Source organism: Crassostrea angulata, chromosome 2 (assembly GCF_025612915.1).
Source record: "Crassostrea angulata isolate pt1a10 chromosome 2, ASM2561291v2, whole genome shotgun sequence".
In the NCBI taxonomy this organism is placed as follows: Eukaryota; Metazoa; Mollusca; class Bivalvia; order Ostreida; family Ostreidae; genus Magallana; species Magallana angulata.
In genome coordinates, this window is record NC_069112.1 from 39023610 (window position 1) to 39045636 (window position 22027).

General features: G+C 35.0%; 1 protein-coding gene and 1 long non-coding RNA gene across 2 annotated transcripts in view; one reads left to right on the forward strand and one right to left on the reverse strand.

Annotated features, from left to right (window-relative positions):
* Positions 1-22027, forward strand: part of LOC128170799 (uncharacterized) — a 72106-nt gene that overhangs the window by 33427 nt on the left and 16652 nt on the right. The window lies entirely within an intron of this gene.
* On the reverse strand, positions 13778-15966 carry LOC128170820 (uncharacterized). Its single transcript, XR_008241910.1, has 2 exons — positions 15835-15966; positions 13778-14074 (listed from the first exon to the last, which is right to left on the reverse strand). It is a non-coding gene; the product is annotated as an uncharacterized LOC128170820 (long non-coding RNA).

Genomic DNA, 22027 nt, shown 5'->3' on the forward strand with positions numbered 1-22027 from the left:
AACACACCAAGGACTACATGTTATATTACACGTGTCTCCATACCGTCCCGATGTGCATCCCTGTGTACAGGTACCACTGCTCTTGTCACAGACTCTTCCGATACAATTTATTGGACATTGTGAAATGCATGTATTTCCCCAGTAACCAGACTTACAGCTGTTACAATGTCCATTATACATAATACAATTTGGCTCTTTGCAATCTGCAGGGCATTTGAAATTACAGGCAGGGGGTCCCCAGTATCCGTCTACGCATCCATCGGTACAGTTTCCAAAGCCATCGCAGACATTATTTCTGCAAGTTGTCTCACATCCTAAAATTCATAAATTATTTCAAGTTATCTTTTGTTTTGTGTTTGTTTCCTGTTTTAATTTTTTTTATAAACCTGTGTTATAATAACTTATTTAGCAAAGAATTGCATGAGTTACATTTTTCGTTATACACTCGATAAATCATGTTGTAATAAATACTCGATTTGTATCAACTGTGTCTGGAGCGGATCTCCAAAAAAGCTTATGGAATACCTAGGCCAAACTTTTGTGAACTGACTAGTCTTTAATCATGAATAGGAGGCCCAGGGTGGTATCTAATCAGAATAATTATTCAAACATTTGGATGCAATGATTTATTGTTGAGTTTAACGAAGGAGAGATTTCTACATTCGCCGAATACATTGACCTGATTTGCACCTGGATAACAAAGACGTAAGAGAAATTGCGATGACAGACAATTCAACTGGTTTAAAGATGTTGATTTTCTTAATTTCAGAACTAACTAGACAACATGGAGATAGTGACCATCTCAAACATCTTCGCTAGCCAAGGTTTTTCGGTCCACTTGGCGGATTTCATTACGAAAACTCGGTGATGTGGTGGCGCTATCTAGAGAGCAACTTGAGTTGCGCCCCTTGCATTTTAAGATTTTAATCGGATTAACTAACGGGTCATATACACACTACGGCATTAATACAACTTGAAAACGTGTTGACTACCGAATATTGGAACATAATTAACGATGCTATTAAATACGAGTTACGTTATAACCTAGGGAAAGCACGGTATGTTTTTTTCGTGTTTTGTAAGGACCTGTACCGGGATTAAAGAATTCGCCGATTTATATGAAAGCTTTCATGCCATGAAACCAGGTATCGTTGTCGTGAATATTGCGAACCAAAGACATTAAATAAAAAAGAGCTTGGTTTAAAGTCACTCCACGCCATTCACCAACAATTTCTGTTAAAGTAAAGTATAGGCTAAGGCAAAAAGGACTAAGTGGAGGGTATGCATATGCTCTTAAAAGGATAATTGTTTATTCTGATTAGACCTTGACACTTAATTTACAAACATCATATAAAGTCACTGCAAACCCTTTAATCAAACGCACTATGTGAGTGAAGTATGAGCAAGCTTGAAGAAAAGGAAGAGAAAATATGCTCCGGGCAAGGACTTTTCAGGTAATTCTCTATGACCTTTACTTTTGATTTTAGAAATTGATTCAAGGTCATTACTCACCTGTTTTTCATAAGCTTTGTTATTTAAAGCATGAGCCAAAAAGGGCTAAGTGGTTAGTATATATGCTCTGAAAAAAAGATTTTTGCACGGTCTGATATGACCTTGACCCTTAAGCTACAAACTTTATTTAAGGTCACTACACACCCTTGTTGATATTTAATGCGATAGGATCGGGCAAGAGACCAGGTGGTCGGACGATTGAATGTGCGATCTTGCTTTCCATGGTATGAATACTCGTGCGAGTCAAAAGGGGTATATATACCGCCCATTTCCGACGCTCTTCAGTAGACATAGTTGAAGACGAGAGAACATGCAGCCCAAGAACAAACAGAGATTCAGCAGCAATTATTATTATTACTCAATATGATTATTCTATTATTCATTGGTCTAGAAACTCTGACAGGACGATTTCATAGGAATGAAAAAGCCGATATGAACACATGATGTAGACAAGTATGATTTAATCAAAAATATTTAATCATTATGGTTCTCTATATATCACAAAACCAACTTAACTATCTAGGATTCGAAATCATGAAAAAAAATGAGAGTAACAGAGGAAATCAAACAATTAAACAATTGTTAGAAAACAACACATTTTGTATATTCATATGTTGTTCGTTTATTGCATTAAAGTTAAAAAAATATCAAGATTTATTTTCCCAGAAAAAACTAAATACCGCGGGCGATGCCCTGGGTAAAATGATTTATCATGGAGAAATAAATCTTCATATTTCCTCACCATCATGCAATAAATGTATGTTGTTGAATTGTGGTCTAAAACAGAGATGCTTATACAGGGTATACCGGTATTATATACTAGTGGCAAAGCATGGCATATTACAGATAAGTCGTGCAATGAATGTAAAACGTTGCAAGATAACACGACACCTGTTGAGCAACAGGCTCATAGTCGCACAATACACGCATTAACAACTACAAATCATCTTTCGACCTTTAAAAATCGTTCATCACTCTTGCACAAGTACACAAAACGTTGTAAAAATTTTTTACTAATGTAAGTGCGTTGCACTGCGATGATTTGGATCGCATTCGCTCGCGACTGAATAGTGTGCATGTCCAGTTTTTTGAGGAGAATTGATGCGAGCATTAAAACGCATGCAACGAATGCGAGAGCTCGTGCAACGTATGCGAGAGCTCGTGCAACGTATTAGAGAGCTAGTGCGAATCTATAATATTCCGGTCGTAAAGTGTTGTGAAGTGCTCGTGCGCCAATTGTGAAATGGGCTTTACGTCTATCGACAGAATACAAAGCAATACAGGTGTGCATTAGCCCTCTTGTGCAATACTAAAATATGTCCATTGGAACCGTAAAAACTGTGCTAAATGTCAGCCATTTCTGGCAATAGAACTACGAGAACAAGTACGCATACTGGATATTGCCAAAAATGTGTTTTTGATGAAACTGTAGCATATGCTATTCATATCAACCTTGCGCTTGTTCTTCGAGCTCGCTTTGTTCGCTATAAAGTAAAGACCTGACCTTGTCAAAAAGATGAAAAGAAAATGTGAAATTTATATTTGCTTTCATTAGAAACTGTTTTAATGCTGAGTATTGTGAAGCATTGCAGGGGTTTTATCGGGTGTTGCGAAAACGCGGAACGGAAAACAGAACGGAGAGCTGAACGGAATGGAATATGGAAATGTTATAAATTGTTATTTACTTGATATATGTGTTAAACAAGTTAAAGAACGAACATTAGAGAGCTCTAGGACTGTAACAAAAGGGACTATTCTCAATTTAAACATGTAGACCTGCCGTATGCTTCTAAATTTGAGGTTCCGTCTATAACTACTAAATACGAATTACGATCCTCTGTTTCAGTATTAGAAAACCTGTCAATAGACATATTGATCAAATGAAATCCTGGTCCTAAAACGGAATCTGAGTGACAGCATCCTTATAATTTTCATTTCACATGGTGTATCAGAATGTTCGTTACAAACTGCAAACACGTTTTATATTTCGCAGTTGTTAATTGATTGAACGGAAATAGAAAATTGTAATGCTGGTTTTCTTAATGCAGGTTTAAATAAACACGAGGGTAAGCTAAAAAGTAAAAAAAAAAAAATATATATATATATATATATATATATATATATATATATATATATATATATATATATATATATATATATATATATTGAGTTTGTGTTCTAATGTTTTGTGATTAAACTAGTTTCAATTCTAAATTGAATACGTTGATATAGTTATTTGTGCAGGCTTTTTGTTAAATAAATAGTGCATGGGATACATTTTTTATACATATGAAAAACGTGTAAGGACATCCCGAAATATGCCGAAATATTGATCAATATGAATGTATTAACATGTATATTGCTAAGATATATCTTATATTCTTGAATAGAATAAAATACAGTAAAACACGGTTATAGCGAACACGCTTATAATGAATTGACGCTTACAGCGAAGTGAATTTCATTCCCCAAGTCTCTATTTCATGTTGTAAACTCGACGGATATAACGAATTACGCTTATAACGAAGTTAAGTTGGCCGTCCCTGGGACTTCGTTATAAGCGTGTTTTACTGTAATCTAAAATACGTTTTTGGAAGCGTTTGATTCAAAGTCTCCATTGATTACCAGCTATTTGATTTTTAAGCTTGATTACCATAAACTTCTATTTCACATATTTCAAGGATCGCCCCGTGTTCACCATCTCTATCATCTTCTGGTAGGTCGTACGTGGTCTTCACAATGACGGATCTAGCTGTGCGTTTACATGGTATGTCTATTATATTTGGAGGTAAGTTTGGGGCAGTCGTGTTGTCTTTGTAACAGCGAGTTCTCAGTGACGTTGGTGTCTGTGTTGCTGATGAGTTCGAGACATTTAAGTAGAACTGTCTGAACCGGTACTGCTTCCACTTGTAATGTCCATCCCCTTTTAATTTCAAATGGTTACAAAGTCAAATGGATTAATTTGTATCTATCATCTATTCAAGTCGATTTTATCATCAGTTTGAAATAATAAGGAACATTTTGTTTCATGTGATGTGATTCATTGGATACATCTTAGCAGAACTGACTGAACTAATACTACAACCAGACTTTGCTTTATCCCCCCTCCCCACTTAGTTTGCATGCATTCTTGTCGGTTTGTTTAAAGAACAGAATGCAGACCTTGTTCGGTGCCTTATAAAATAAATTTTTATCATCTGTATTAGGGGACATGACATATACAATATTGGTATAAGGATTAAGGTTTTTTTTAAAAACAATTTTTCTTAATATAAGTCAGTAGGTAATTAGTATCAGTAGGTTAAGTGGAGGACACCCTAGTCTATATGACTATAACTTTAATTATTACTTTAGATACGCAAATGTAGAGAATAAAAAATCAAATATGCCTAATGTAGGCAATTTAGCTCAGTCCCTATGGGGCAAATTTCACGGAATTGCTTTTTCTGCCGTTAAAATGCATCATGCCACATTTTAAACAAACTGGCCTATTAGTTTTTAAAACTTTAAACATGTTTATTTTTTAACGCAAGACAAATGACGAAAACCATTTGCAATAGCTTACCCGATAGACTTAAAATCAAAATGGGAATGGAATGCAATACATACCGTCTCTTCTGTAATAGATTTTGACATTGTTTATACTGTATGATTCTCCAAAGTCCACCTGTAGCCAAGCCTTTTCGTTATTTGGCGCAGTATGAGCACAATTGAGATCGTCAGTATGAACATCGCCATCATTAGCAATTGATGCTGTCTGTGCATTGTAGGTAGAACTTTGGGTGAGTACTGTTGTGGGTCTTCTACTGAGATTTTCTTGTTTAAAAAATACAATACAGACTATAAATCATTTGAAACAGTATGTTGATATATGTTTAAATTAATTCCAGAAACTGTTACATAACACGATTGATCCACCTTTTTATCACATCATCATTGTAATTGTATTACTGTAATAAAACTCGTCTTGTAGTTATCATATCACCAGAACAGGAATGCTTCGGTAGGTTTTAATTATATTTTCTGGTTTAAGGGATTTGTGATACGGAAAGGAATAGAAGTATCCATGGCTTAGACGGTGCATGTTTTTCTTTGTATTTCATAGTGGGCAATGTTATTACAAACGTGAATAATTATCACAAATCAAAATAAACCAATTTTTGGGAGTTAATTTTAATCTACTCTCCCATGCAGTTACTATGGCAAACAGAAACTGAAACAGTGTTTGGGCCTAAGCACAAGTCATCACCGCTGACACGACTTAGTTTTTGAAAAAAATAGATAAATTCGATGTAATTTATCAGAAGCATTGTTTTTTAATGACACTTATTTATAAATACCTTAAAAATAGTCAGATCTTGAATAGTACGAACACTTAGATATTTTTGCAGTCGAATGTATTCCTACGCCAGAGTTCAATATAGTCTTGTTCAACCACCGGCTGTGTCCGTAAATCTCCGACAAGCAGAGAGTTATTCTATATTTGGGGGTCGCGACATCAAGCTAACACGTGACCTGGTGTTGGCAGGGAGTATCTCTTGCTTGTCGGAGATTAACGGAGACAGCAAAGCATCTGCATGGTTTAACGAGACTTAGAGTTCGTTATTGCTTTGATCCATACTTGTTTGAAGTATTTCGATTACTGATACATACTTAGATTGAATCAATTCTATTTATTAATATTACACAACATGATTCATTCGGGGTTTTTGAAATTCCTGTCGGAAAAGTCTGAGAATTCATATTATGAAAATGTGCGTAATTCAAATACAGACTATACACTACTTGCCAAGCAAAATAACATATCGTTGTTGTTAAAATAAATAGTAATCGCTAAAATCCACTACTTCCGTATTTTGATCTATTTCATGAATAGAAAGGGACATGGTCTCGATTTTGATCCAATTCAGTTTTACTGGGTTTTTTTTTTTATTTACATTGCTTTAGGTATGTGTTTCTAATGATCAAATTAAATTTGAAAGAGTTATGAGATACATTGTATGAGCAAGATACAAGGCTCACAGTTCTTTGTCATGTAAACAAGGCTCTTACCGTGTTTTTGTTTACATAGGTTCAATATACCAGTACAATTTTTATATAAGTTTGTCTGTCTTCTTATAAAAGCTTTTGGTAGCTATATAAGTTTTGATCGCTCATCATCTGCCACTTAACGCGGGGTATTTGGTTATTGTTTGACTCCATTAAGCTGATCGTTTCATGCTTATTGTTGCCCAGGTTGGCGATGTTGTCCTTTGGCCTGTGTTTCTTTGGGTTTATTTTTCAAACTGAATATGGAATCAGGCGTCCTATTTGTATATGAATATTGATAATTAGTTCCCTGTCGATAACTTGTTTAATGTATGGGCACGCTTTGCATTTATAAACATATTTCAAAAATAAAAAATTAGTATGTTTTGCAATAACTATACAAAAGTTTATATTTACCATAACAATGAGCACAACATAGCAAACCAACGAGTAAAATCCATTGTGAGTGAATCATTTCAGAGACATTTCAATAAACGACTTCTGCAACAGAAAGAATGAGGAAGTTTAAAAAATGTAAACAATGACTGGATTAGAAATCAGACAAAATACGCTTTTTTCCGGCTTTACATTTCAACATTTAAAAAGAATGCATTTTCTGGCCACCACATTATTTCCGCCGTCCCAAAATGTCAGCCTTTTTTTTCGGAAATAATCTTCAAGTTTTGTCCACCGTCACAAATTGTCACATTTCCTAAAATTTATAGTGTTTGTTTATTATGATTTATTAATAATTTCTAACAAGTATATATTTGTTTTACAAAAACATAACTTTATCTAAGATAACCTATTTTTTTTGCTTGATAGTCTCTCAAACGTATACCACCATATTATTTGATATAGTTTACATGTTTCTTTACAAACATTGGTACCATTGTAAGTACGAAATAGATACAATCTACAAGGCACAAAAAGTATATGTTATAGTAAGAACATATTAAACAAGAGGCCAATTGGCCTTAACGGTCACCTGAGTAGCATACATCCCATACACAAACTTGTCACGGAGCCTCATATATGCATCTAATTAATTAGGTTTCATACTGGGGAAGAAAAATTATAAATTTGTAATGACGACCACATTTCAAAAAGAACTGTGAAATCTATAATTTTGGTAAAAAACTAAGATCTGGTCTACAAAATCATGAATTCAGTTTTCCTTTCAGGTGTGTGGGAGTAAAGAAGATAATTTTTTAACGTTATATGCATTGACATCTATACATCCATCTTGGCCCTCTCCTAGAGTCAAAACGCATCCTTGAGGGGACATGAAAATAAAATTTTTCAGTAGAGGACTTCCTGGTAAACGTTATTATTAGTCAGTTGTTTTAATACATATGTGTGAGAATAGAGAAGAAAATTATATGCATTGACACTATATTGCCATATTGCCCCCCCCCCCCCCTTCATGTTCTGAACCCCTGACCAAGGGGCCATGTATTCAGTTTTTTGCCCACATGTGTGGGAGTAGAGAAGAAGATTTTTTAATTTTGATAGAGGGCCTCATGGACATCATAATCATGCATTTAGTTTTTAACAAATATATATGGGAGTAGAGAAGAAGATTTTCTAAGATTTAATACATTTTTAGTATTTGGCCATATTGGCCTCACCCTTGATCCTGAACCCCTGACCCAGGGGTCATAAATTCACAATTTAGGATAAGGGCTTCATGGATATCATAATCATGCATTTAGTTTTTTTTTTAAATCTATATGGTAATAAAGAAGAAGATTTTCTAAGTTTTACTATATGGCCATATTGACCCCACCCTAGAGCCTGAACACCTAACAAAGGGGTCATCAATTTCACAATCTTAGTAGAGGCCCTCATGGACATCATAACCATGTATTCAGTTTTTTGCTGACATGTGTGGGAGTAGAAAAGAAGATTTTTAAGATGTAAAACAGTTTTACTATATGGCCATATTGCCCCCCCCCCCCCCTAGAGCCTGAACACCTAACAAAGGGGTCATGAAGTTTACAATTTTGGTAGAGGGCCTCATTGACATCAGAACCATGCATTTAGTTTTTAACAAATATATATGGAAGTAAAGAAGAAGATTTTCTAAGACTTAATACATTTTTACTATTTGGCCGCACCCTAGAGCCTGAACCCCTGACCAAGGGGTCATGAATTTCACAATTTTGATAGAGGGCCTCATAGACATCATAATCATGCATTTAGTTTTTGACAAATATATATGGGAATAGAGAAGAAGATTTTCTGAGATTTAATACATTTTTACTATTTGGCCACATTGGCCCCACCCTAGAGCCTGAACCCCTGACCCAGGGGTCATGAATTTCACAATTTTGATAGAGGGCCTCATGGACATAATAATCATGCATTTAGTTTTTAACAAATATATATGGGAGTAGAGAAGAAGATTTTCTAAGATTTAGTACATTTGTAGTATTTGGCCATATTGGCCCCACCCTAGATCCTGAACCCCTGACCAAGGGGTCATAAATTCACAATTTAGGATGAGGGCTTCATGGACATCATAATCATGCTTTAAGTTTTTTTAAAATCTATATGGTAATAAAGAAGAAGCTTTTCTAAAATTTAATAGTTTTACTATATGGCCAAATTGGCCCCACCCTAGAGCCTGAACACCTAACAAAGGGGTCATCAATTTCACAATCTTAGTAGAGGCCCTCATGGACATCATAACCATGTATTCAGTTTTTTGCTCACATGTGTGGGAGTAGAGAAGAAGATTTTTAAGATTTAAAACAGTTTTACTATATGGCCATATTGCCCCCCCCCCCCCCCCCCCCCCCCCCAGAGCCTGAACACCTAACAAAGGGGTCATGAATTTAACAATTTTGGTAGAGGGCCTCATGGACATCAGAACCATGCATTTAGTTTTCAACAAATATATATTGAAGTAAAGAAGAAGATTTCTAAGATTTAATACATTTTTACTATTTGGCCGCACCCTAGAGCCTGAACCCCTGACCAAGGGGTCATGAATTTCATAATTTTGATAGAGGGCCTCATAGACATCATAATCCTGAATTTACTTTTTAACAAATATATATGGGAGTAGAGAAGAAGATTTTTTAAGATTTAATACATTTTTACTATTTGGCCACATTGGCCCCACCGTAGAGCCTGAACCCCTGGCCCAGAGGTCATGAATTTCACAATTTTGATAGAAGGCCTCATGGACATCATAATCATGCATTTAGTTTTGAACAAATATTTATGGGAGTAGAGAAGAAGATTTTCTAAGATTTAATACATTTTTAGTATTTGGCCATATTGGCCCCACCCTAGATCCTGAACCCCTGACCCTTAGGCCATAAATTTCACAATTTTGGTAGAGGGATTCATGGACATCATAATCATGCAACTGGTTTTTTCCTCACATGTGTGGGAGTAGAGCAGAAGATTTTTGAAAATCTGGCTTTTTTTTTGCATATTTGGCCCCGCCCGTGGCACCCCAAGGGTGGTAGAGCCATGCATTTCACAATTTAGATTCTTCTTACCATAGAGATGCTTCACACCAAAAATGGTAACGATTGGCCTGGTAGTTTTTAAGAAGAAGTTTTAAATGTTAAATTGTTAACGCACGACGCACAGACGCACGCCGACGGATAAAGACCAATTGCAATAGGTCACCTGAGTGACTCAGGTGACCTAAAAATTAAGAATGGGGCAGAGGGAGGGAAACGTCCGAGACCTTTCTTAATCGCGTAATTTTTTTATGTTTCTTTTCATACTTTACAGAGGGAGAAATAAAAAAAAATGGAATAAAAAATATTTTAAAATACTTTCTCTTAATATTCCTACCTTAACAATTGATCCCCGTTGTGGCCCCACCCTCCACCGGGGATCATTATTTTCACAACTTTCAATTTACACTACCTGAGGGTGCTTTCACATGCGTTTCAGCTTTCCTGACCTAATGGTCCCTCTTACACAATTTAAAATGTTATGCTCCCGGGCCCGCGTTAGGGATTCTGCCTCTAGGGCTGGGTCAAAATAATAATATAGTGTTAATGCATTTACTGTTGTCGTCTTCTCAACTTCTGCTGAAAGTGAATAAAAAAACTGGCTGCATATAAAGAAAGAAAATTAAGCAATCTTTCAATATTTAAAATTCCATGTCCCCCATTGTAAGGATTTGAATCTAGTGCTCGACGAAAACACTCAAATGGTGTATAAGGAAGGGGTTCTTAATGCAGGGTGTGGCCTAAATGGTTATTTAGTGTAATTTTTAATGAAAACAAATCGTAAAATATTTCTAAAAAAATATAATTGAATCCTTTAGTGTGAGATTAATTGCCTCTCTTTACTAATAATTTAATTTATTTGTCAAGGAAAATAAGAGAAAAACTAGAGCAAAGCTCGTTGCAAAGCAACGAGTGGGTCTTCCGTTAATGTCGGAAGTAAAGCTGGAAGTTCATGTAAGAAGCAGAGCTCTTAAACCAATAACAAGAGTAACTAAAATAAAAAGATGAAAAAAATCGAATTATTCCTGGTACGACTTAACAAAATCCGAATGATTTTAAGTACGACTTAACAAAAACCTTACTAATTTCAAGTACGACTTAACAAGTTTTTTTTGTACAAGTTAATTTTACTTTGAACATTACGCTATTTTTTAAATCAAGGACGCGGAATCAAAATTTCTGGAAATATCAATTTTTAAACCCCAATATCTCTAATGCATCGTCCGATTTTAAAACGGCTTTCAGTGTTAGATTAAGCTGAATAAGCTCTACAAAACAGATATTCATTTTTGACTTGATCCAAAAATTCAATTTTTCGAAAAATTTGATTCACTTCCGGTTTTGACCGGAAGTGACAGATTTTCATTTTGAGCCTTATTACAGAGGTAAAACGACAAAATCATAACCATTGAAAATTTCAAGCCTCTATCTTAAAGCGTTTTAAGAAACGCTGCGGACAAAATGACTTTCTAAAATTTTTTGTTTAAATGACGTAACGTAAAAACGGAAAGGTCGTTTTCAAAGAAACTTTAGGATCTTAGAGGCATAATAGTTGCACATAATCTCTCAAAGTTTCATCTCAATCGGTTATAAACTTTTTGAGTTATAAAGCCGAAAAGGAGTCAGATACAAAAGATGTCACCTTTGACCTTCCAAACTGTGCTTGTTGCACCATCAAATGTCAGAAACTTAGCAATGTAAAGTTTATTATATTTCTGTGAATATTTCCTATGTAAAATTACAATGAATAAACATGCTATTCCATCTAACTGTGAAATAGTTTCTATGCTATCTGTCCATAGTGAATAGTCAACAAAAGTATTCACCAGCAGCATACAATTTCCCTTTTTTAAACTCGGAACACCTCTGGTATAATCCGATCACAGCATTAAATTCAAAGTCCGATAATTCTAATTTGTTTATCATCAAGAAATTCTGCATCGCCAACAAATAAAGTTTTCTTCAGGATAATAATTAAGATATCTATAGCTATTTACTGACAGAAAGACAGACTAAGACTGTTGTGTTGTGTGAGGATGACAGACAGTTTATTGTCCCCCTCAACAGCAACTATTTCACTTGGCTTCGCCCCATGAAATAGTGGCTGTCTTGGAGGACAATAAACTTGCTATCATCCTCATACCCAGTGAATAGGTATATAATGTCCCATCCACATAAATTTCGAGTTATATAACCTCCCATTTGTAACCTGAAATTTCACAGTGTAAAGTCAACACAACAGTCTTAGCCGCAAGTTTCACCATTCAATTCGCATGTACGTATTAAACATTAGGGGTTTTCATATTGCATACCAATTCCAACAAGGGAGATCCCTCTAATGATGATCATTAAAATTCATTTTATGAATCTTAGCAACACTCATAAGCCTTCAATTGTGCAGCATTTCTTAAGGTGGCTCAAAACACCTTGAAATATTTTCTCAAATCAGCAGAAAATTACTTGATTATGATAGATATCATAATTGATAAGAAGTGTTTAAGTCAAATAGGCAAAAAATATGCAAATTTGGATGAACAATTACATTTTCAAAAATTTAATTCAATAAACAGTAACAAAAGCTCCAGGCGGACTAAAACTCAAACGCTTTAGAAACCCAATACTTTAACCATTAAGCTATGACGGTATACAACCCAATCAAACGATATTAAGAGTTCAACAAAACATTTAAATCGCCATCTTGTGAAGTAGTGTCTTAAAAAGTATAAGTCTAGGTGTAGTGATGTACCTTAATTTTACAAAAATATTAACGGGTACTTTATCCGAATGGTCCCTTGCTACCTTTAACTTAGTACATTTTATGAACAGATGTCTTTGTCTTAGAATAAGAAAGCTAATGCAATTCTGAGAAAAAAGTATACCACATATTGACAATTCCATTGAGGTTTAATAAACATATGGCCAATTAAGTGAACCCACCATTTCCAATTTCTTTTACTCAACACAGATTTACAGGGTTCTCCTTAGTAAAACATCTTTACCTGACCTTTTAGAGGTCAATTGTTGTTCAACCACCTTTAATAAGAAACCTTATTCAATACAACATACATCTACATGATATAATCTTGATAAAAGCATCACATAACTTAGAAATGCCCTTACATGTATACCCACCCCCTATCTTTTGATTTTCATAAAAAGTCATGGTTTGAAATCTTTTACCTAATTTTCTGAAACTTGTGGCAATTTCTATGAGTCATTTCTCACACATATTTGAAAACAATCATCAATGATACTAAAATTTGATCTTTTTATGTTTCTTGAATGATTTGTAGCATTTTAATAATTAAATAGACAAGTATTCCTGCATGTGATTTCTTTTTTCCATGAAAAAAAGTAAGTTAACAATCATATTTATAAAATATCTAATCTATTCTGGTTTCTAGTCTCTTTTTAACCATGATAAAACAGTAAGATCAACAAGTTCAACATCTGCCTTATATAAAATTAAATTCAAACACACCCGGGTAGCTGGAGGCGGCGGAGAATTCCATTAAAAATGTTCAAATTTGACATGTTTTTTTCTACTTTTTTTATGCATATATACCTTAAAAGGATGAAAATAGATTGTTTCTTGCTCATTTCAAAAGTAATTATCATTGCTGGTGTTATTCAAAAGTCAAATGTACATTTACATATCCTACATGTAATCTTATGGAGAAAATTGGAAAGTTTGGGTGATTTTACAACTATGTAAACACATCTAAATATCCTTATAAAATAAAAAATGAAGGAAACATAATTGCATACTTTTATTGAAAAACAAATTTTCACAACAATTATATTTCTTTAAACAGCCTTAATTTTGTTTTTCATAATTTCTTATCAAACATGAACAAACCACAATAGGACATGATGCTTTCTTAAAGTTCCATTATTGTTCATGCATTATCCGATTTAATTTGAATTACCGGTAGATAGTCTGTAGAACACAAGGAATATGCATGTGGGTAGAGGTGACAGGTTAACCTCAAGAGCTGAAACCACAAGAATCAACAGGTAAAAGCCATGTGGTAACAAGAGTCTGCTTTAAGCTGAAATAAAAAAAAAATAAATTAGCTGTGTTAACATACATGTACTTGTAATAGCTGTGTTTACATTAACATATACATAATATTTTTGGAAAAAATACACTGACCATGCAGTGTTATAAGTATGACATATCCAAATATATGACATTAACATTTAGCCAGTACAAAAACAAAAATGTGCATATCAAGTCATAATATCATAACATTTAAATAATTTCTTGGGTATAGACATATCAGATTGAGAGAGAGCGAGAGCAGGAGTGAGCGAGAGAGTTTGTTTTACTTGAAAAGCGACAGCAATATTTCAATTCATAAACTACAAAGGAATATTACCAATCCAAACAGTGTCAAAGTATAAGCTTCTGCTACGTGTATACCATGTTTTGTCAATTCTACTGGGGTTTATTGTGAATAAATTTAGCGAGGGTTTTTTTTTCTTACGAATTACATGTTTTAAAAACAATACTATGTATAATGCGCATAAAAATGAGGGATTAATAATACATGCTCATTTTAAAATTCAATGCACTTTGGATTTCTTTTACAAGATCGAGATATTTTTGTCATAAAATTAAGATGCCCTCTGACAGTTTCATGAGTCTTTGCCAAGATTAAAAGAGAGAGAGAGAGAGAGAGAGAGAGAGAGAGAGAGAGAGAGAGAGACAGAGAGAGATCTGAGGCACATGCAGTAAAAATTATTTACATACTATGTAGATGTGATATGCATGTAAAGCTTACCTAAAATGAATCAATATGTATAAAAGATAATCTAATCTCTCAAATTACAATGATTCTGTGAAATACTTATATCTTGAGAAGACTGTTTAATAGATATCATGGAACATTGACCTAAATTCTGAGCTTGATATAATATGAAATTTGAGACTTTTCATCTCGCACTCTGTTTTACATGCCTGTTACACAAGCAATAACCATATAGAGAGCGAGACAAAAGGTCTAATTTTAATTAGATTGAATATTTACTTTGTCAAATATATTTATTTAATTAAACACAAGCCTGAGTTTTTTAATTTATAAATTCAGTGAAGGCGATATTGTAAAGATCTGCTATATTTAAATATTTCGGTAAAGTTATCATCATGCATACATGCACTCTAATTACAACATTCTATTCTTGTGTACCTTAGGACTCCCACCGCTTTTAATTTTAAATTCTTCATGCAATTTACTACTGATATCCTTTCTTCACTTGCCTCGGATAGTCTTTTAAACACCATCACCAGTCCCGTAAATTCATGTGGTCCACTTTGTTTACATGTAAAAATGGCGACTCTCGATCTCGATGTAAATTCAACATACTTGATTTCCCGAGGTCGGTAGCGTGTTTCGGAGAAAGTCTGAGGCAAATAAAGAGGCGATATCAGTAGTAAATTGCATGAAGAATTTAATGGTACTAATTGTTTTCACAGAATTTGCGTATAAATAAGGTAAATCAGTCCAAAACTAGCGCACGTTTTTCTGCGCAATAAATATACATGTACAATTTTTTCAATGGGTGGCCCTGTAGCTCTCCGGTCTGTCATTATTTTTTCCCGGAGAGCTACAGTTCTGCAGCTACCGTGAAAATACACTGGACAGATAATATTCCGAGATTCCGCTGACTCTAACGCCCGCTTTTATATTGTGACGTACTTCAAAAGCGGAGGTTAGAGTCAGAGGAATCTCGGATTAGATTGAAAAGACTAAGTGCAAATACTCTGAAAAGAAAAAGTAAATACGACATATCCTGTATTGAAACATACCTTTATAATCTGTCATACGTTAGTTGAGCTGAAATTTCCACTATCGACGTCTTGCAGGCCTTGCTTTTTTTTAAAATGTAGACACACCGCTATCAGCTGTTTGTTCGCAGTCAAAACATGGCGAGTTGAAATGGGACATACTAAAGACCTGAAATACTAATGCCCTGAAAGACCTGAAAGACCTGAAATTTTATATAAAAGATACTTTTAAAAGATTTTAAAAGATTTTTGTCAAATAAAAGTACGTTGTGGTGGTTTAAATCATATTTTCAGGTATATTTGTGTTGAAAAAATATCATAATGACCAGTAATTTACACAAAAATACGAAAGACCTGAAAATTTTAATTGACCTGAAATTTTCAAATGACCTGAAATTTTATATAATTGATACATTTCTCTGTTATGTGTCAATTTTAATGTCTATTTGTAAGTTATTATCACATTTCCAGGTATATATGTGTTAAAATATATCATAATGATCATTTATTTACACAGGAATACGAAAGACCTGAAAATTTGAGTTGACCTGAAAATTTGAATTGACCTGAAACTATGGGATGACCTGAAATTTTGTGTCGATGTAGTTGTGTTTTTTTATTTCATAACTTTTTATTATAATAATAAATTTTTTCTCAAGTAAGAACTCTCAGCCAAACTTGAATTTTGATACACAAGTTTAATATTACATGTGTATCGAAATTCAAGTTTGTTTCCAGACCCCACGACGAGGACGTGGTTCTTATCGGGGTCCATTTTTTTTATAAAATTTTTTTTTTACTTGGTTAGTTTGTTTCATTGCTGCTTTCCTAAACTAATTACGATGTGGAGTACAAAACCAATCACTCTCTTCATCTATACCGACACACGAGCGATGCCTCCAACTGGTACAACGAGTGAAGGGCGCATCACATCCTACCATTTCTTCTAAAAGATTTGGTAGTCTGCACTTACAGTCACATTGAACATCAATGTATGTCATCTTCTTTTTGTTTAATTTGGCCTTTGTCTCAATCCTAGGGAAAGGAGTGAATCGGCGCGTCTCAAGGCAGTGTATGAGATGTGGCCGGAAGTAAGTAGCGTCATACATCAAGAGGTCACTTCCCTGGTAATAACTGTAGCAGAATTGGACTGCGTTTGCGATGGCAAACAAACCACAGTCAATGCTATTTGTTTGTTGTTGAATTTGCGGAAGACGTACAGTTATTAAATTGTAGTCAGTGCCGTACAAACAAGCTAATTGAATCTGTAGTGAAGGTGTAATTTTGCCGTTGGACATGCTGTCTAGTACATAGATCTGTCCATCCAGTTTCACGGAGGTCACCCAATGAAATTTTCCATTATGGTGAATCTGGATGGCAGGTGACATGACGTTATTAAATTTAAGCCCGTACTTCCAGCAACTTGTTTTCTCCTCCCAGATTGGTGTTTTTTCTGTTGGTTGTAAGCCTTTAATGTCCGGAAACTGCTGTTGTAGAATTTCTTGTACCTCATTAATAATATCCGAACACAATGGTTGGTTATTCTCAATTTTATCTTTGTGCCTTGATGTCAGCCGGCCTACCCATGTTGGAGATGATGGTTCTACAACTATGTTTTCCAATGTCAGTTTTCTCTTTTTTGCTGGAAGTTTTACTTCGGGTGTCTTTATTATTGGTGAAGTCTTTCTTTTTTTGAATGGTAAGTTGCCATGTGTGTTGTTTTCTTCACATGTCGGTGATGGAAGTGGAGTGGAAAACTTTAGTTTCTTTTTTGACTTTGGTGTTTTATTTCTTGTATTTTCTATAGCTGAATCAGGCGCAGGCGTCACTACGATGTCAAGATCATTTTTTCTCGGGCATTTTCTTCCAGATTTTTTATCGCTTCTTTTCTTACTTCTCTTGGAAAGGCTTCTTAAGCTTACGTCTTTTATCTCGTCATCAAAGGACAGACCAGCAAACATTTTAACGGCAATGATGTGATAACATCGAGATAGTGATGGGCATTGGCATGTCTCAGGATTTAATGTCACACAGTATTTTTTGTCATTATGTCCCTTTACTATGTACACACCACACTCTGGCACATGTGTTACACCACTATTATCTACAACAAATTTGGCAAGAGATTTCTGACTTAAGTTTTTGTCCGCATGTTTTCTCCCAGCTTCTGGCATATCATCATCTACCTCTGAATCTGACAATTGAAATTTAACCGACATCTTCTCGTGGGTTTTTGTTTCATCAAAAGCTGTGAACGTGGCTGCGTTTGAAGGAGTGGATGAGGCGGAAGAGTCATTGTGGGAAAGATTCTTGAGAGGACTTTCTAAATCCATGGACTCATTTTCCTTATTTTCGATAGTTTGGGTACTTGTTTTTTCCTTTTCGGGTTGGTCCTTCTTCGGGCGAACAACTTCCGATATTACAGAGCGTACGTACTGAATAATTTCAGATGGATCTATAATCTTGATCGGAACCTTGATTTCGTCTTTTTCTAGTTTGGCCTCTCTATACTTTGTCTTAAGCTTATAATTGCCTAATCCAGCACGACCCCTTTGAATTTCTAGATGGTAAAAGTTCTGTAGATGGTACAAACTAAGCATCATACTGTCCACTGGGAGTTCTTGCCATCCATTCATACGTTTTAAAACTGCATTTATACTCTCAGATGGGTTGTTTGTTATGCCGGAGTAGGGGTCGTACAGACCTGGAAATTTTTCAATAATCCAGCGCCCCGAATATTTCAGCAGATCGCTTTTCATGTACTTGTCGAAGTATAATTTGACACTCGCTGTCCATTTTGATGTGAGGTCTTCATATGTCATATAGAACTCGTCTTCTGATTCGCATTGAGCCATTTTTTTCCAATCTGAGAGATAAACTATTGTTTCTGTTTGACCAGCCTCTAATTTACGAAGTTCCTCCTTAAAGTCTCTTTTTAGGTGATTCCAGCAATGGAGAACCTGCATTTGTGGGAAATATTTCAACGCAGATTTAGTAAGTGCGGGTTCTTTGTCCGTGACAAATGGAATCTTCTTTGACTTTAGTAGAGGAATTCTATCTGCCAAAAATTCGAAAAACCTGTTATGACATTTCTGGAGTTTCCTGTCGTGGATCAAAAAAGCCAATGGAATCCATGGTGTACCCTCAAATAGCACATGTTTAAAAACCAGTGGGGACACATAAAAGTCGCCCAAGTTAAAAGTTGTGTCATACACAAGACATACAGGAGTGTTAGCATTGCTCTGAAGGAGTTCTACAAATGTATTGACTATTTCCGGCAAGGCAAATATTGTCAGGAGATCTGGGAAAACTGTTATTTCTGCTACAAACCCTTCAAGGTGGTATGCTAACTGGATCAAATTGTAAATGTCATCTTTGCCCAGTTTTTCTTTTGACTTTTTCATGGCCTGGTGATTTTGGATTTGTTTAAGATTTCTAGGATTTAAAACACCCTGATGTTCACCACAAACATTTGGTCGTGTTGATAATTTTCTGTACACATTCATAGGTTTGCCTTGTGCATTCTTTATTTCGTTAAGCACTGATTTGGTTGATCTCACATACTCTGTGGCATTTGATTGTTTTGAATTTCCATGAGTAAGCGGGATGTAAATTTTTTCATCTCCAGAATATGTTACTAGAATACACTCAGGCTTTTCTTCCAGGAAGTAAGCTGTTCTGGTAAATTTGTTGGATTTGTTAGGTCGTGCGCGTCCTTTGCCTGGTTTAGTTCCTGGTAAGCGTATGTGGTAATAGTTCTTGAGGATAGTTTTACCACTGGATAGGTTGACCTGACTCTTTCCAATAAAGCACCACGGGTATTGATCGCAGGCCCAGTCTTCATATGTCTTACACTCAACCACGTAAGTTTCACCAGCTTTTGGTTTCACGGGTGGTTCATGAGTTATCAGTGTCTGGTCTGGATCTAGTAAAATCTGATATATATCAGATTTTGAGATATGCTCTGTCGTGTACGGCATGCAGCCACCACCAAATAATAATTTTCCAGGTGATTTAGGCTGAATAGCGTGAGATGCATCTAGCTGGACATCAAGGGATACGTCTAGCTGGACATCATGGGATAGGTCTAGCTGGACATCATGGGATAGGTCTAGCTGGACATCATGGGATAGGTCTGGGTGGACACCGGGGGATACGTCTGGGTGAACATCATCATTGGACCGTTTTCTGCAAGAGAAAGCAAAACTATTAATATTTAATTCTCAATATTAATTATGCTTTTAAAAATTCTCCACAATTTCAAATTGCTGAATGATTGTAGATCGGAGAATAAATCTACATCATTCTTACAATATTCGCCTAAGCTAACTATACATTAATTCATCTGAGAAATGTGATCTGTCTTAGGTTGTACACATTCTCTGATGCCCTTAAAAGGTCATCTACCAGCCCATGTTTAAAACACAAGCGCCCGAAGTTAGGCCTTTCCAGGGTAGTTCACCTTCTAACACTAAACATTTTTTACAAATAAATTTTCCTTAATTTAAAGGGGCCTACTCTATACATCAAGTGCATCAATGCATTGTGATCTGTCTTTGGTTGTACACAGTGCATGATGTCCTATTCTATACCAGCATGTGCATGTTGTACGCTTGAGCACAAGTGGTTTTAACTCTCCCAAAGGACGGGGCTATACTTACCTTACCTAATCTATAATACACTATATACAGTCAATTGAATTTACAGTCTTTCATATTCAAAATGCAATATACCCTATGTAAAAAAAAACCCACAAAAATCATAACTTCAATATTTGTGGGTCCAATATTTATTGAATACAGAGAAAAATATATTAGAAAATATTTCAATGGGAAACCATCGATGTGCAAACTGCTGCAATACTTTATTATGAAATTAACAACCAATAATTTGTAGCTGACTTTTGTTGCTATTCTTCCTATATCAAAATACCTAATGCTGTACCTAATTTGTACCCTTTGATAAGCTGCAGACCTTTAAATAAAAATTAAAGAATGAATAAATATATAATTATCTTTCTTGACTCTATTTTCAGTTTGGTCGTGTTTATTTAGAACACACATTGACTAGTCCCGTTAGGTGGCAAACAAAGGAGTTAGTCTGTAATTGAGGGGATGGGGGTATTACACCCCATTCATTTTTACCTGTATAGTGTATACACAAATTTAATGAACCGAAACAGTGTACAATTACACATGACTTAATCAAAATTAAACAAGATATTCCATATATATCTTTAACTCTTTCGCTTATGTATTTTCCCTAAGATAATTATAAGGGCTTGTCAAGTAAGTGCAGTTTGAATTTAAAAGAAACTTGCAAAAATTCAAGTGACTGTACATATTGCAACATTTCAATCAATGCATTATAATGGTGTTAGCTCCCCGGGGGGCCTATCATGTTAGTCTCCTTTCTTTGTAATACCTGGCTGGGAGTTAGGACGTGCAATGGGTGAAGACTTCATATAACATATACAGTTATATTGCAGTCTACCCCGAATGTCCCGCATTATCTCCTCCCAGAAGCCCCCGAAGGAACTCAGACACAGATATGAAAGGAGGTGTATATACATGTGAAAGTAAATAAAGACATGTACTTAGTTGTCACCGTTAGGTTTCCGTACATGTTATACTATACCTGGGCAGATGTCGACCCATCTTTAGATAATGAGTAAAATTTATAATAAAAGTATAAAATCAGAGGTTTTTAAACGGTGCCGGACATCTCATCAAAAGACAACTAGCCTAATGCGACAATTTTTTTTATTTAAAAAAGACGAACTAATTTTTAAAATTTTATTTATTTATGTAATTATACCTTTAATAAAGGAAATGTTTCGTTATTTTGTTAGCTTAATGACAAATAAAATCATTCTCTTTCCTTCAGTCATAAGACTCCTGTGTTCAGTGTGTTTAGGGTTATTAGTCCAACCCTATGACCCACTTACAACCATTATGTAGAGGATCTATTTCCAAACGGTTAAATTATGATTATTTTAGAATTTATTTTGCAAAAATGTTTTTTAAATAAGTAACTTATCATTTTCTTGCCAAGGAGTTTTTTTTTTAAATTTACGGAATTGTGATAGAAAAAGACTTCAACTTCTTTTTCTTGAGGAAATTCTGGCTAAGTTGCCGATCACAAAACTTAAAAGGGTCGTAAATTGTAGGGTTGGACGAAAGCAAACAGAAGTAGGCCCAATGGTGGTTTTTTT